We start from the raw sequence: 17,842 nt of genomic DNA on the forward strand, positions 1-17,842 counted from the left end.
GGGAGTGTATGTTTAATGATCATAATTTTCAGGTATTTTTCACATAATGACATTTTATTTGATTACCTCAAAACTGATTTCCTCCAACTTCTCAAACACCCCACACCCCTTCCTCCACCATCTCCCTTAGCAACATCCCAATTTCACAAAGGCCACCATGTTTAAACCCCCACAGTATCAACCACAACCCCACACAGCTGTGGTGTAGGCACCTGGCTCTCAGTGGGCCTCCTTAGTACTTCCTCTTCGATTTCTGGAAAAGCCACAGTCCTCCTCTGAAAACCACCTTAGCCCAGAGGTTTCACCTGAACTGCTCTCCTCATCCCCACGCCCAAACCCACAGTTTGATTTCAAGGCTAAACACCCCCCCCACCCCCCGCAAGCATTCTCCCTGCATATCCTCCTCACAAGGGCTCCCAATGGTCCCTAGGTTACTTCTACCCTACTGTGCTGGTTAGTTTTTATTGTCAGCTTGACACAATATAGAATCACCTGGGAAGAAGGAAGCGAAATGAAAGCATGGCCTCAATCAAATTGACCTGCAGCCATGTCTGTGAGAGACTGACGATGGATATGGAAGGACCTAGCCCACTGTGGGCAGCACCATTCCTACACAGGTGGGCATGGGCTCTATAAGATAACTAACTGAGCCTGAGCCAGAGACAAGCCAGTAAACAGCATTCCTCCATGCTTACTGCCTCCAGATTTTTGCCTAAGTTCTTGTTCTGACTTTTTTCAATGATGGATTATGACCCAGAAGTATAAGATAAAATAAATGCTTCCCTTACCAAGTTGCTTTTAATCAAGAATGTTTTGACACAGCAACAGAAAGCAATAGGATACCTACATTGTTATCTAATAATGTCTGCATATCTATTTCCTTTATATCCTCAAAGCCTAATACACTGCCTCATATATATGTGCCTAATTACCCTGGCTTCTCAGAACTGAATAATTTCTATCACCCAAAGACTGAAGTCCCAGAAAACTTCCTGTGGTCTTAGGTGTGTGGCCCCCATACTGTATACTCAGCAAGATTTATTCAGTGACAAGGGTTCCCTGACAACTTCTCTTCCATTTCCAACACTCACTCTTTGACCCAGTGCCATCAACTTCTACTCTGCCGGTACACGGTGTCCTGTTCTCCTTATGGCACAATAAATGATATCTAATAATAAAAGATCGTTTTTGCTATATTCTTTTTTAAAGTGAAGCAAACCAGTATTTAAAATGGCCACACTTAGCCTGGCATTGGTGGCACATAATCGTGACTCCCATGCTTGGGAGGCAGAGGCAGGAGCTGAGAGCCTAGACTGAATAGCAAGATCCTGTCCCAAACAAGCAACAAACATCCTCTTTATTAAGAATATTCATACTCACACATTCAAGGCACCATCTTTATTAAGTATATTTATACCACACATTCGAGGCACCATCTTTATTAAGAATATTCATACTCACACATTCAAGGCACCATCTTTATTAAGTATATTTATACCACACATTCGAGGCGCCATCTTTATTAAGTATATTCATACACACACATTCGAGGTGCCATCTCAAGCATTACTTGGCATAGTTCTAAATGTCATGACATATGTATGACTTCACTAAAGTAATCACATGATATGATCAATGACTATTAACAAGTTTCTGGAAAAGATAACTCAATATAAATGTTTTAATTATTTAAGAGCCAGGTACATGCCTTTAATCTTCAGCACTCAGGAAGCAGAGAAGAGTGCACCCCTGTGAGTTTAAGGCTAGCCTGGTCTACATAGAGAGTTTCAGGTCAGGTAGGATTGCATAATGACTCAGTCAGTCTCAGTCAGTCTCTGTCTCTGTCTCTGTCTCTGTCTCTGTCTCTCTCTCTCTCTCTCTCTCTCTCTCTCTCTCTCTCTCTCTCTCTCCAAAAGAAACATACAAACAAAACAACATGTGGTGCTCTCATGAGTTGGGCATATCCTATCTATCAGATCTTTCTTTCTCTGCTTCATCTCTTTGTCTGCCATTTAATTAGACATCACTTGAAAACATGGGAGTACCCTTCTGTTAACTAACTTTACCTTCACTATTTGGGATTAAAGGTATGTACTAAGGGTGTGTCTGTGTTCCAGCCAGAGAGATTAAAGCTGTGTGCTAAGGGCTGAGCCACACCACAACTAGAAACAGGATTTTTTTTTTCAGTAAATAACACAATCTTGGGGTTCACATGAGAGCACTGCAGAAAAGAGGGAAGAGAGACAGAGAGAGAAACAGAGACAGAGAGAGACAGATGGACAGAGACAGAGAGGCAGAGGGAGGAGGCAGTTTTACTGGAGGAATTTTACAGAGATAGGTTTAAGAGAGAACAAGCTAGACATGGGTGAAAACAAAAGGAGGCAGAGGTGGAGAGAGAAGCCAGATTGAATCAGTCAGCCTGGAGAGGAGTTTGAGCCAGAACAAGAAAGAGTGAGCTTATCCAGCAGTAATTCTCAAAGGCTAAAACATTCTGGGCAAAGATTAGACTGTAGGGAAGCTGAAAGCTTCCAGGGCTAGGCCTAGGTTAGCAGATGGAGGCAGTAAAAGTCCAAGATGACAATAACTTTAAGGAGAATAAAAGTTACATTTACACTATCCTGGCCTACGAAGTAAGTTCCAGGACAGTCAGGGCTACATGGTAAGACCCTGTCTAAAAACAAAACAACAACAACAAAATTTTAAACAATACAAATCTAAGTTTGCTACATATTAAGCCTTTTTCCTTAAAAAGGGTAAGTGGGAATTTTTAGTTGAATAAAACATGCATCAACAGAAGAAGCAGGAGAGATGGCTGTGGGTTTAACAGCACTCATCCCTCTTACAGAAGACAGGAGTTCAAGTCCCAGCAACAAGTCTCGTTGCTTGGTGATGCCCTTTAATTCTGGATTCAACACTCTCTTCTGCCTCGTTGGGTACATACACTGGCATTCACACATACATACATACACACAACTTAAAAATAAACAAGACCCACATAGCAATATAATTACATAACATTTACCACTACAGTTTAGAATAATAGTGTTCGAGATGCAAGAAACTCATAGTAATTCTTCTATGATGAAACAAACCAACTTTGTCTATTTTGCCATATGCTGACCAAAGGTGGTGCAAAAACATACAAGAGAATTACTTTCTGAATAACAGAAAACGAATCCACATCTTACACCTGTCTTCTTCACCATCTTCTGTAGGGACAATCAGAATGCCGACTGACTTTCTCAAGAAATAATTTAAGGGAGAATCTGACGTCCCTGATGGCCAATGCTGACATGACACGTTTCAGATTGATGAGTCTACTGTCTTTGTAAAAGCAATCCAGACAAATTGATGACAACAGCACATAGGCAATTTTCAGAATTAAAATTGATGAGCGTGTTCCTTCTGCATGTCAGAGCGTATTGATCTCAGTATTGGTGTTGATGGGGTACATGCAAGTCAGAGTGCCTCTGGGCTGGTCCTATGGGTCCCTCTCCTGTCAGAGAGGAAGCAGGAAGCAAATCCCTGGATCCTGACATGGTGTTGCAGTAATGGCAGGGAACACACTGCCCAGTCTGAGCAGGCATATCAACAATGCATTACCATAAGCAGGAAGAATCCATGAAACCTTGACATATTTAAAAGTTCCCTCAGTGACACCCAAAGTCCAAGTAGTTTAGCAAACAAATTATTTCAGATTCAGAACTTCCTTCCAGTAAGTCAGTGTTGTATTGTCACTTGCTAATTCAGAACAGACAAGGATCAATTCTTTAGAAATCTTTCAGCAGAAACAAGCATTAGTTTGGTGGCAGTATTTTTCAAATTTGCCAAAACTATTTCCAAATTAAAATTTCTAAGACTCATAAAGCTTTATTAGATCATGTAACCTTTTAACTGGTAGTTCTTGTTTTGTTTGTTTTTAAAAATTGGTCTTTGAGACGAAGTCCCACTTTTTAGTGGGACTTTTGAACCCACAGCAATCCTCCTGCTTCAGTCTCCCAGGTGCTGGGATTAAAGTGGTAAGCCACCATCCTACTTTACAGGTAGCTTTAACTCAGAAGAATATATTACGTCAGATAAAAAGGGGCACTGTGTTTGTTATTTTTCATAGAATGAAGAGCAAGCCTGACGCTGAGGACTGTGGAAGGCACACAGTCCTTGAGTTCCCTGAGGAAAGCCTCATGCAGTCTGACAGACTGAGACAGAGAAACATCAGGTAAGTTGTTTAAACTCATGTCATTCAGCAAGTAAATCCCAGTTCAGGAACAGAGCCCAAACCTGACCAACACCAAGGCTCAGGTCCTGTCTGTGTACTGTGTGACACACTGCCGGCTTGCTTTGTATCTTCCTTGAGACAGGGTCTTACTTAGCCCAGACCAGCCTAGAACTTCCCATTGGAAAACTTTCTCAGTTTATCCAATACTGAAATTATAGCTCTATCCTACCATGCCTGTCCCGTTCTCACTTTTAATAAAGAATCTAAATAGATTAAAAATAAGTTTGTACATGGCTAAAGGTTTAAAACATGAAGGGCTGCTTCAACCTTATATTAAAATAGACATAGAGAGAATGTGAAGACAGTCACGCCATGTCATTCCTCCATAACACGCTGGCTCTCACGTCTTCCAAGTTTAGCCCTGGGCTTTCTAAAACAGGTACCCTGCTATGCATTACGAAAACTGAAGCTGTTTACACAAAGATCATCTTTTATCTGTAAGTAATTCATCTGTACAAAGTTTTACAGAGAGTGTTGAGATGGAAAACCATGGTCACATGCTCAAAATGAAAAGAAAAATTAAACAGGGTTAGGAAAAGAGTTTATTTTTAAAACAGCCATCACACCTTAATATCAAACTCAAAATAATCCAGAATGCCACACTCAGCGTGTGTGGAATAGAGTCCTTTCCTGATCTCAGAGCTCTCGGGGTGTGAATGAGCCACAGGAAACCAGCAAGTACTGACCTGTCAAAATCTAAAATCACAGGGTCAAAACCAAACCTTGCTTTTCTGGAACTTAAATCTCTGTGAGATTTTTCCTATGCCCTTTGGCACACTAGCAAATACCCCCACAAAGACACCATATGCAGACCAATGCTGGTGAATTAGGTCTCCAAACTCCCGGATCCCCTCCTATTTTTTTGTTTTTTTGAACCCTCCATGTAAAAACTTGTCCACTGAAAGTTTAAGGAAGGACTTCTCTGAAATGTCACCACAGAGATGTTTCCACTTTCCTCCTTTCAGAATGTCTCTCCTAACAGGGAACACACATGCTGTGTGGCTGTACCCTCCAGGATCAGAGCAGCTGTGATCATACCCAGTACCTTCTTGATACTGGGCCCAATAACACTCCCAGGTAGAAGGAAGGGGGAAGATGAAGAGGCCTCTTCTTGACTTTGGACATATATGGCATAAACAGCTGCTGGGGAGAAGAGCCTCGGCAGCCAGCCATATGCTGAGCTGTAGGTTGTTCGTACTTCCATAATGAACACTAATGAGCTCACTGATTTACCAAGGTGCACATGGGCAGAGGCATTGGGGTCTGTCATTGCCTCTCTATCCGGGATGGCTAGAAATGGACTCCTCAAAAAGTCATGAGCTGGAGAGATAGCTCACTGGCTGCCCTTCCAGAGAGCCCAGGTTCAATTCCCAGCACCCACACAGCAGCTCACAACCATGTGTAACTCCAGTTTCAGAGGATCTGATTTCTACTTCTGGCCTCTGCAGACACCACTCATGCATTTGGTGCACAGACATATATGTAGGCAAAACACCCATATACTTACAACGATAATTAATAATAATTTTTTAAAAGTCACATAGCATATTACACAAAGACACAAGGCAATGCTATCTGAAACAGGAAGCTGATGGAAGGCTTAGAAAGGTTCAGGGTAGAAGTGAAATCGGGAGTAGCTCACCCTTCCACTGAAGTGAAAGAACAGTGAAGAACAGTGTTCAAGGGCTGGGGATAGAGCTCGCTGGCAGAGTGCTTGCTTACTCCTGTGAAGCCTTGGGTTCAGTTCCCAGCACTGGGAAAAAGAAAGAGAAAATTCTGCTGACAGCCATGCTAGTGGTAGGCAGCTATAAATTCCAAAAGTTGGGAAATGGAGGCACAAAGGTCATACATTGCAGGCCAGCCTGGGCTATGTAGAAAGAGCCTGTCTCAAAATATAATATAACGTAATATAATATAAGGCACAGTGTTATACGCCTTTAATTGCAGCAGGAAGATCTCAGTGAGTTTGAGACCAGCCTAGTCTACAGAGTACATTCCAGGACAGCCAGAGTGACTCAGTCAAACTCTAGCTTAAGAATCAAAGCTTAAGCATTTTTATAAAATTGGTCCAGTTCTCCAGAGGATGCAGTGCTCAGGGTGCCATCTTGGAAGCAAAGAACTGGCACTTGGTAAACATTAGAGCACCTTGTTCTTACTCAGACTCTAGAACTGTGAGCAATAAACTTCTGTACTTTACACATTAGTCAGCCTGAGTATTCTGTCACACTGGCATGAAGCTGAGACAAAGGACTGTCCAAAACACAAGCCTTTACTCGGTTCTCAATGCTTTCTTTTAGACTCATAGTAAGCGCATCATCAGGTACTTGAGGAAAAACAACACAAAGAACCAGATCACTAACAATAAGTGAAACAAACAAACTGGCATACAGATGGGAAACAATGCAGGGCTGCAAATGGCTCGGCAACAAAAGCACTTATTGGCCTTTCGGAGGACTTAGGGTCCACTTCCAATAACCACATGGTGGCTTACAATCATTCATAACTACAGTCTCGGTGGCTCTCGCACCTGCTTCTGACCTCTGTGGGCACCAGGAATAGTCAGGGTGCACACATGTACACTCAAGCAAGCAAACGTTCATACACGAAAATAAAAAATCAATAAATCCACTTTTTATCTTAAAAGCTTTATTTACAAAACACAGTCAAATGCATTAAAAAAAAAAAGAGGTTAGGTAAACCTTGAAATAACTTTGATTATGTTTCTGAGTTTAATAGCTACATGGAAGCACGATCCATTTATCTGTGCAGATCCAGTTCCACATAAGGAAAAATGAGTTTTTCTCTAATCAGTTCCCAAATGATTCGTGCCACTCATCTACCACAGAACCACCATGGGGTTTCTGGGACATTTTCACTTCAATAAGCCTCTACTATGAATCAACTTCCAGTTACCACAAGGACTCTCAGTTTTGCTGACTCAAACAACTACAGTTCTAGTTTATCTCCTGTGCACACAAGCAGTCTAAAGCCATCCCCAGCTGGCTCAGCCTCCGCCAATCCTGCTGCCCCTGACGTGCATGCGGGGCGCATGCGCGTGTGTGTGTGTGTGTGTGTGTGTGTGTGTGTGTGTGTGTGTGTGTTGGGGGTGGTGTTTTTCAGGTTTTTAAGACCTGGTCAATCACTACGTCCTGGGCCCTGAAGAGTAGGCTAGGCTGCTGGCCAGGAAGCCCCAGGATTTGCTTGGTTTTGCTTCCCCAGTGCTAGGATTACAAGGTGTAGGCCCATGGCCCCACTTTTTACCTGGAGCAAGGGATCTGAACTCAGGTCTCCACGAGCAGTGAGCACTTTACTACTGAGTTCATGGTCCCTATAAGTTGTTATCTTAAGAACTAAAAAAGCTTAGCTTGCTTAAGTAGCACACGTACAGAAACATACAGTGAGGATTAGCATGGTCCTGCACAAGGACAACATACAAATTCACGGAATGTTCCACATTAAAAAAAAAACACAAAAACAAACAAACAAACAAAACAAAAACAAAAAACAAAAAAAAAAACCAACTTCTCCAGGTGGTGATGGTGCACACCTTTAATCCCAGCACTCAAAAGGCAGGCAGATCTCTTCAAGTTTAGGACCAGCCTGGTCTGCAGAGTGAGTTCAAGGACACCAGAACTAAAACAGAGAAACTCTTATCTTGAGAAACAAAAACAAGGAAGGAAGGAAGGAAGGAAGGAAGGGAGGGAGGGAGGGAGGGAGGGAGGAAGGAAGGAAGGAAAGGAGGGAGGGAGGGAGGGGGGAGGGAGTAAAGAAGGAAGGACAAAAATAGAAATAAAAGACACATTTATGAAAGAAGAACATGAGACTTTTACAAGTGGAACAATAACGGAGTAAGGAAAACCAGCAACCCCTTGAAACGAAGGGAGGTGGAATTGTAGAAGGTAAAGGTGAAGAAATCTTGCATGAAACAAAACAAAAATACCAAATGATGACAGCAGGTGAGAAAAACACAGTAAAGAAAACTAATCTAAAAAATCTAATCCAAAACCTCTACTATAAACCATGGGATGCTGTTTCTCTAGTAAATTCATCAAATGGTAAGTATAAAATTGTCAAAAAAAAAAAAAAAAATTTCAAGAACAACATGAATTCTAGAATATTTGCAAAAAAAAAAAAAAAAAACCTCTTCATCATAAGACCAATAAAAAAAAAAAACTTCCATGTAAAAGTTCAGAATAGAAAGTATAAAAGGAGCTTAAAAGTTTCCAGAGAGGAAGAACGCTGTCACGTGAGAAGCTGAGAAATAGAGGAATGAGCTCTTAATAGCAACAGTGGGAACTAGAGAACAAAGGAGCAATAGTTTTAACAGTCTGTGGGAAATAATCCTCAGCTAGAGCTCTGTAACCAGACAGACTCAGCGTGTGTGTGTGTGTGTGTGTGTGTGTGTGTGTGTGTGTGTGTGTGGTGGTGGTGGTGGTGGGGGCACGTTCAGATAACCTGTGGCTAAAGCCAGAGCTATACCTCAGTAGTAAAGTACCTGTCCCTCACGAGTGAAGCCTGGACTTTATCACCAGTGTGAACATACAAAACATTCTCTTCCCATGCATACTTTCTGAGAAAGCTATTAATTAGATTTTGTGCCTGGCCCAGAATAACAGAATGCGCCAAAGGAGCACAGGTAAAAACCTGAGGATTTCCAGAATGATGACACGAAAGTAGAACCCCATACAGGACCTGGAAGATGGATATCCCCAGAGAAAGCTTAGGGAGAAATAGAGCTGAGAGCCTTCAAACTGCTAGACTGACCATGTGGAGGACGGTAGGACATGTCTATGTTTAGACATACACACACACACACACACACACACACACACACACACACACCCTTTTTTGTTTGTTTTTTCAAGACACAGTTTCTCTGTGAGACAGAGATCCACCTATAATTGTGTTTAGAAAGACTTAGATAAATTCAAAGACAGTCAGTCCACTCTTGGGATGAAGTAGCTCCCTAGATATCATATGAAGAGGACAGGCCCAGTGACAAGTCCCTGTCCCTAAATATGTAATTTGAAGAATTAGTCCACATGGCTCCACCACTAAGCTATGCATGTTTCTTAATTGTTTTGATTAAGACTCATGGTTACACAAATAACACAAGTAACACCTGTGATCACATTTTATACAGTAAGACAGTCCTATAAAGAAATTACCACAAAATGACATTATACCTTTTTATACGCAGCAAATTTTTATTATTTTTGTTTTGGCCTATTTAATTCAGGGCTTTTAAATACTGGTCAGAACTACTAAGTCAGTTTCAAGACTTACCAATGCAGGGTTGGGGTGGGGGCGGGGGCTGCCAGCAAACTACAGCAATCCTCTCATGACCGACCACTTACTTGTGAACTTGATGTGCATGAAAACTATACATTAACATTTCCAATGTGATCTGTATTTTTTTTCAAGATTTATTTTATTTATATGAGTAGGTATCTTCAGACACACCAGAAGAGGGCATCAGATCCCATTACAGATGGTTGTGAACCACCATATGTGTGCTGGGAATTAAACTCAGGACCTCTGGAAGAGCAGTCAGTGCTCTTAACCGCTGAGCCATCTTCCAGCCCGGATCTGTATTTTTAAAAACACTGCAAAAGACTGTCATTTTTTTTTTTTTTTTTTTTTCAAAATGAAAACACTCCTAGGGTAGAAAACTGCAGGAGTAAAATGTATGGGAAGAAAACTATAGACATCATAGAAAGTCATGTGAGCAGAGATTTCGAAAGCAGTCATACACAGGCTGTGAACGGGAAGACCAGCACTGCAGGTGAAAGGTAGGTGGGAAAACTCAGAAGCAGAAAGACAAAGGTATGCTAAAGGCAGTGCACGGAGGACCAAGCTCAGACTGCAGTAAGCAGATGAGGGGAGGGGTCTCCACAGACACACTCAGGAAGACTCCATCAAGGAGGCCCAGGGTTGGGGTGGGGGCGGAGGCTGCCAGCAAACTACAGCAATCCTCTCACGACCACTTACTTGTGAACTTGATGTGCATGAAAACTATACATTAACATTTCCAGTGTGAATTATACATAGATAGAAACGAAGCTGAGGCAACTCAAGCCCATTTTCCCTTTTTGAGTTTTTGTCACCTAGACTTTCCATGACAGTAAACGATAAATTGATTTGGGCAACGTAAAAGCAAAGTAAAAGTGTGTGTGTCCCTCACAGGAGAAATATCTATCCTGAGATACCTCCTTGTCCCTGGCACCCAGCCTGGACAGATGGTCAACAGCCAGGAGCTCGTACTGCTCTGGATGAGGACCCACATCTGGTTCTGAACACCCACAAGGCACAGCTCACAGCTGCCTGGAACCCCAGCCCCAGAGGAGCCAACACCTCTGGACCAGCAGCACATGCTTATAATTTGAAACACATTTTTAAAAAACCAGAAAAGGGGAAAGAGACACCTCTTTCCTGAGGGGTCCAGGCTGTCCTCACATGAGAGTTTTGAACATGCTGGTCCTTCAACAACCTGTACTGTACTTCCTGACAGCTGGTAGCAAACTAAATGTAAAAAAAAAAAAAAGAAAGGAAAGGAAGGAAGGAAGGAAGGAAGGAAGGAAGGAAGGAAAGAAGGAAGGAAAGAAGGAAGGAAGGAAGGAAGGAAGGAAGGAAGGAAGGAAGGAAGGAAAGATGAATGGATTTGAGAAGCTCCCCGGGCCCCACAGTTCAGAGTAGGTACTCCTGCTATGGGCTCTGCAGGTACTTCCCAGAACTTTTAATCCTGAATTGTAACTGTTTATCAGCCCTCAAAATTAGATCAAAACCAGGCTAGGGAAATGGTTCGGTGAGTAAGGCACTCGCTGTACAACCTGCTAGGCAAATCGGGGAGCTCCGAGTTCAGCGGCTGAGCCATGGATGCAGCAAGAGACACTGTCTAAATATATAGGTGGAAGTAGCTCCAGGAAGACACCCAGTGTCAACAGGCCCTTCTCACACAGGTGTGCTCCCACACGTTTGAATAAACATGCATATGGGAGCATGAGAATACACCACACACACATACACACAACTGGATGATGAAAAATACTGTTTGGCAGAGGCCAGGCTGATTTTCATCATGACCAACCCCCACTCACGGATACAGTACTGTCTATAGTTGGCACCCAATAAGTACTTCATACATATAAAGCTTACATTTATTGTACCAAAATACAATGTTAACGTCTACATTTTGATCCTACGGCCTATATTTGAAAAGTTGGAGCCTGCTCTAAACAAGAACCAACCTCCACTCTTTGTCTACCTCAGAAGTAGACTGACCTACTAGTGCAGATGGCCTCTGTAGAAGGGCTGATCAGAAAAACTCAAATAGGTGAGGTGCATGAAGAGTTTCGACTTGAACAAATAAAGAGCTATTGTGAGTTAAGAAAGGCAGGCATGCAGTTAATATAGAGCTTAAAGAAGATTACTCTCTACTGGAATGTGGGGTAGAGTGGAAAAGTATTTTCCTATCTTTTTTTAGCATTTGTTTTAAGGTGTGAACAGATGACCATATCAACATGGACAGGCAACCACGAATGCTCAGTCTGCAAGGTGAAGTCTTGTATTTTTGAAACTTTACTGTGTTGTGTGTGTTATGCTGTGATAATCAAAGAATCCCAGAGGCTGGAGGTTCAGCTCTGAGGGCCTTATGCTTGATTAACATGCATGAGGCCCTGGAACCAATACCCAGCATGGAAAAACAAACAAACAAACAAACAAACAAACAAAAATAAAAGCAGCAACAATAACAAATCCATAAAGTCAGACTTGACTTCTAATGAAAGGAATAAAAAGCTCTGGGGGCTGACCCACGCCATACATACCAGCATTCAAATAGGGAAGGGAAATCTGCAATGTTTAAAACAAACGGAAGAGACGCCACTGGAAGTGGCTAAACTTACTATTCTCATGGAACCAAATCATGTTTCCTGAATTCTTCTCTTACTCTGTTAGTGCTTCTGAAGAAATAATTTCACAGACAACTGTGACTTTCACTTCTAGAGATAAGAAGTCTGTTGAATGTGTTGCTGAGAAGCCAAAACTTTGTTATGGGTGCAAAAAAAAAAAAAAAAAAAACCCAAAACATCAGACAGTTCCAATTCAAGACAACAGTGTAGAAGGATAGAAATAGCCAGTGGGCACAATGGGGATGCTAGAGAGAGCAAGTTTGTCAGTTTGAGGAGACAATGAAAGGAAGAGGAAAAGTGAGGGAAGGTGTCCTGAAGAAGGCGTCTCGTGTTGCCTTTACAGACTAGTAAGCAATTCACTGACAGAGATGTGGAAGTCACTGGTATTGTGTGAGCTGAGAATACAAGCCAGGAATTCCAGTAGATAACAGAATCCAGAGGATCAAAAAAAGCCTGACAAGCCAGATTTGATATTGAGGAAGTAAGACTTCTGTATAGGAATGACAAAGGTCACATCCTCACTTCAGATTATTAAAATCAACTATGAAGAGAAATGGCTCAGCAGTTAAGACTGCTCTTTCAGAGGCCCTGAGTTCAATTCCCAGCAACCACATGGTGGGTCACAACCATCTGTAATGAGATCTGATGCCCTCCTCTGGTGTGTCTCAAGAGAGTGACAGGGTACTCACATCCAATAAATAAATAAATAAATAAATAAATCTTAAAAAGAATCAACATGAAGAATGAACGTGGAGTTATCAAAGTTGGATCTAAAGAAATCTCTTTCCAGGGAGCCACTTCCAAGAAGCAGAAGATGACAAGAGCTTCAAGAGATCATAGTAGCAAGAGAATAGATGGAAATCTAGGAGTGTTATAATTGGAGTGTACAACGTTTTATTTTTTTCTTTTTGAGAGATGTCCGCACTGATGTCTACAGTGGCTACATCAGCTTACATTCCCACCAGCAGTGAGTAGGGATCTTCCCCCCACCCCAGTCAGCATCTGTTGTTTTTTCTCTTCATGATAACTATTACGATCAGAGAAAGATGGACCCTCAAAAAAGTTTTACTTTTGCATTTTCCTACAGCTAAGGATGCTGAACTTTTCAAATATCTATTGATCATCTGTATTTCTTCTTCTGAGAACTGTCTATTCAATTCATTAGCCCTGTCATATACTAGATGGTATTTAATAGATGTCCTGGTATTTAATTTCTGGAGTTCTTTATAGATCCTAGCAAATAATCCTCCATTGTGTAGTTGGTAAAGATCTTCTTCCATGCTGAAGATTTTATGTTTAATGTGGTACTGTTTTGGTCTTGTTTTTTAAATTTGAGATGGGCTCTCATATAATCCAAGGTAGCCTTAAACTTGCTATGCAGGATAACCTTGAACTTCCGAATCTCCTGCTCCCATCCCCCAAATCTGGGATCAAACTTAGGGTTCTGTGCTTCTGGACAAGCCCTCTAGCAACTGAGTTGCCTTCCCAGAACCTGTATTTTATTTCATACACATTGTTATAAGTGGTCTGTAAGGTTGCACTATATGAAACTAATTGTCTAGTAGTAGACAGTTGGGCACATCAGTCTGAAGAAGAAAAAATGCTGGTCATGGTACAAGGCATAGATTAGGAAGTTATAAGATACAGGTGAACCCATGAAGAATAGTTTTAATCACCCATTCACAGGTAATATAGCCCAAAGAGAGGGCAACAGACACCTGGGCACCTTACATTAGGGGGCACTGTCTTGTCATCTTTATGTTTAGGTTGGAGCTCATCTTAAAGGAAGCATTATCCTTTCCTATAATCCAAAATAACTTAATAGGACAGAAAGAAGAAAAAGCTGGGCTCTGTCTTCATTTGAAACAACTAACAGAAAAAAAAGGCAGGAAATACAATGAACAGTTAATATTATTAGGTAGCCAGGTGTGATGGTCTGAGTCTATAATCTCCAGAGAGCTAGAGATAAGCAGATGAATTCAAAGACATAGTTGGCTACATGATGAATGCTGGCCAGGCTACACTGCAGGAGAGCATGTCTCAAACAAAACAGTATTATTAGGAAGTTAGGAATGGTAATCCCAGCACCCAGAAAACTGTAGGAGGAAGGCGGCTGCAAATTCAAGGCCAGTATGGCCACACACTGAGTACCAAGCCAGTCAGGCTAAACAGCAAGATCCCATTTTAACTCTCCCTACAAACATAATATCAGGAGTTTGAGGTGTTGCATACACATGCACACACACACACACACACACATATACACATGGGGTAGGGGACTGGAATGATAGTTTTCAGTAAGCTGTTTACCTAGAAAGCATGAAGTACTAATTTTAACTTGCAGAACCTTTTTAAAAAAAAAAAAATTAAAAGCCCAGAACTATGGTACGTACTTATAATCTCAGCAATGGGGGGGAAACACGCAGATCCTAGCCCAGCCTACTTGGTGAGTTTTGGGATACTTCCTAAATAAATAAGATAAACTAACTAATGAAAAGGTGGTAGCTACACATTTACTTATGTCTGGACAAAGTGACAAATGCCTATAATTCCAACATTGCAAGTGGACAGGTAAAATCTCTGGGGCTGGCTGGACACACAGCCTTACCTAATAACCAAGACCTAGTGAAGGGACCTTGTCTCATAAAACAAAAACGGTTAGCTCCTATGGAATAATGCCCAAGGTTATCCCCTGGCTTTTACATGTAGCTGCACATATACACATATGCATTCATACATACAAACACCTAAAGATAACTCTCACACACATACACAAAGAAACACAAACACAGATGCACAAATCAAGATTATTGACATTTACTGAACCCATCTATTGTGCCAAAGGATTTCCAAGTATTCCTAACTTTAAACGCAACAATCCTGTTAGCATGTCACACACTGTGCCTATTCTACAGGTGAATAAACTTAATGAGAAATGGGTGCGCCATCACTTAACTAGAACCTTGGCAAATGTATACCTCTGTTCTTAATTATGCTAAGGCTAATTCTAAAATGTATGATATCACTTGGCATTTTAATATCACATAGACTATCCTACACAAACAAATACAACAAAAGCAGCAGTTTGTCAGTTTTGGGTGATCTGAACCACATGTTTAAATAGACCAGTACATTTTAGAACTTTCGCAGATTTACAAGTAACCATTCCCCTCAATTTCTTTCTGGTGAATGGCTGTGTGGAACTCTGGATTTAAGTACAACTACATTACTGTTCTCTTGTTCCTGTAGAATAATTCTTGGATTCATGGCCCATGCCAAGCTAAATGACACTGCAAAGAAACCCTTTGTTTTCAGATAAACCAGTGCTTGGCTTTAGATAATGCTATCAAGAATCTTATTCATGCAGCCTAGCCTAGTTGAAACAGCAAACGCTGAAAACAACAACAAAAGCTTCCATCTTTACTGAAAGAATAATCTTTCAAGTTTCTTTTTCAAAATGAATTTAATAGAACCATAGGATTTGAGGGGTGGAAAAACTTTTGAATTATTTACAGTCAAAGAGAATATATTCTTACTTGCTAAAGGTTAGTGGCCAACTTGACACTAGGACCTAGGCTGTCTCAATCCTCCAGGTGAGGCTGTTACACATGTGCAGCAGAAAGCAGGTCTGTCTCCTCCAGCATTCAGGAAGCATCACTCAGAAACCATCGTGGTCCTCACTATGCCAAGCATTTTCACGGCATCATCCCCTGCATAGGCCAGCTCACAAGTTATAGTCGCATTTATGCTTTTTAGACGTTCAGTGTTGCCAAGTGTACTGCCATGTGATCTAAATGGAAACATGTAATTCAGTTACTGTAGTAACTGCACTACAGAAGAGGATGTGTGTCAACAGCCGGCTTCTCCCTCAGACATTTTCCTTCCAGAGATAGAAACAGATTTAGATTGCTTAGCAATGCGTTTTTGAGTAACAGCCTCTTGCCAAGACCCATAAAGATTTCTACAGCTACCTCCTGCTCCGTGTTCTATACTCTGTCCCACAGTTGCAATCTCTTCTATAGATGCTGTCTGTAACCTATACTTTCTCCTAGAATTTCTTCCCTATATTGTGATTCCACATCTTTCATCAGGCCAAATGGCCTTCTAAATGATTGCTGTTACATGATAACTTAGTAGCTGAAAACCATGCATAATACATATACAGTTTTATGAAGCATCAAAATGCAGATATGTAATTTTTATAATTTCAAAACACTGGCTTATCTTTAAAAGAAAGAATACATTTTGTGTTGTACAAGGAAAAGTCAAAATTTGCATACATATATATATATGCATATATATTTACAATAAAAAATTTTATAAGAGCATTATTCGTGACATTGGCATGTCCAGGCAGTTCTGCCAAGGAAAAGAATTTATTATTTCAATGTTAGTTATGTCATCTCTAACAGCCAGATCTCACACAGCTTTTCTACTATTTAAGATTCCAAGACATTCATTTCATAGAATTATAGTTGCAAGTCAAACAATGTCACAATTGAGCATAAATAAGAACATTTGGCAATTTATTAGTGTTAGGAAGAAGATTCTATTTTTTGAAAATGTTATCTCAACTAAAAACTAGCAAATGTGTTCTTCAATATTTCACATTGTTAAGTTGATCAAAATAAGAATGTTAATTTATTTGAGATGGGTGTCTGTACTGTTTAAAAACATTTCTAGTGTACCTTACTAGCAAATCTTATGATATAGACTCAAGGTAACCACAGACCTGATAAATAGCACCAAATTTAACTTAGAGACAAATTATAATATTTAAACATGAAATAAATTAATTACTATTATTATTGTTGTTGTTGTTGGATAGCTATGGCTGTCCTAGATTTCCCTCTGTAGACTGGGCTAGCCTTGAACTCAGAGATCCATCTGCCTCTCCCTCTAAGTGCTTGGATTAAAGCCATCACTGCCAGGCTAAATATCTCATGGAAACATTGTTAAGTTTGCATTTGAGCCTTTTACCTTCATAATAATTTTTTATAGTCAGATCAACATGAACAACTAAACCAGTGAGTTAGAAGCAGTAAGAAAAACAATTAGGCAGAGGAGCAACAAGGGAAGACATGACGACAGACAGCCTGAAGGAACCAGACCTAGGAGACATTATGAACATCCCACCTGACAGCAGCGGAAGTCAAGCTCACAGGAAACATCTCCATAGCAGTCCAGATGTTAGGCTGTAAGGTTTCGTAAAATGAAAAGTCCAGAAGCTATACGAGGTATGTTCTTAGACAGCAGTGTTATTAAACCAGAAAGTAATAATAAAGAAAATGTGGCAAAGTTACAAAATGTACTCTTAAGCAACAAATGGATTCACAGACAAAATCATAAAGACAACTGGAAAATATGTTAAACCACAACATAACAAATTCCAGTGATGACTTAATACTCAGAGGAAAATATGTAGCTATAAAGTCCTATATTAAAAAGAGATTTTGAATAAGTCGCCGAACATTTCACCGTAAGAAACTACGAAGGGCGAAGAAGAGCTGGCTCCGCTATAACAGCACCAGCATTGGCACAGGACCTGGGTTTGGTTCCCAGTTCACCATCATCTGTAACTCCAGTTCCGAGGGAATCTGACGTCCTCTTTGACCTCTCTGGGTACCAGGCACATAGACACATGGAGGTAAACATT

At 40.8% G+C, this 17,842-nt stretch overlaps 1 protein-coding gene across 3 annotated transcripts in view; it reads right to left on the reverse strand.

Annotated features, from left to right (window-relative positions):
* The window catches only part of Sgk3 (serum/glucocorticoid regulated kinase family member 3), a 101,150-nt gene that overhangs the window by 70,151 nt on the left and 13,157 nt on the right, over positions 1 to 17,842 (reverse strand). Inside the window, exon 2 of one of the 3 annotated variants that reach the window (XM_076924398.1) lies at positions 5,919 to 6,029. The exons of the other annotated variants lie outside the window; for them this stretch is intronic. The gene's annotated coding sequence lies outside the window, so the exon portion shown is untranslated. The remainder of the gene's footprint in view (positions 1 to 5,918; positions 6,030 to 17,842) is intronic. 3 annotated transcript variants of the gene reach the window in all.

This window comes from Arvicanthis niloticus, chromosome 25 (assembly GCF_011762505.2).
Source record: "Arvicanthis niloticus isolate mArvNil1 chromosome 25, mArvNil1.pat.X, whole genome shotgun sequence".
NCBI classification, from domain to species: domain Eukaryota; kingdom Metazoa; phylum Chordata; class Mammalia; order Rodentia; family Muridae; genus Arvicanthis; species Arvicanthis niloticus.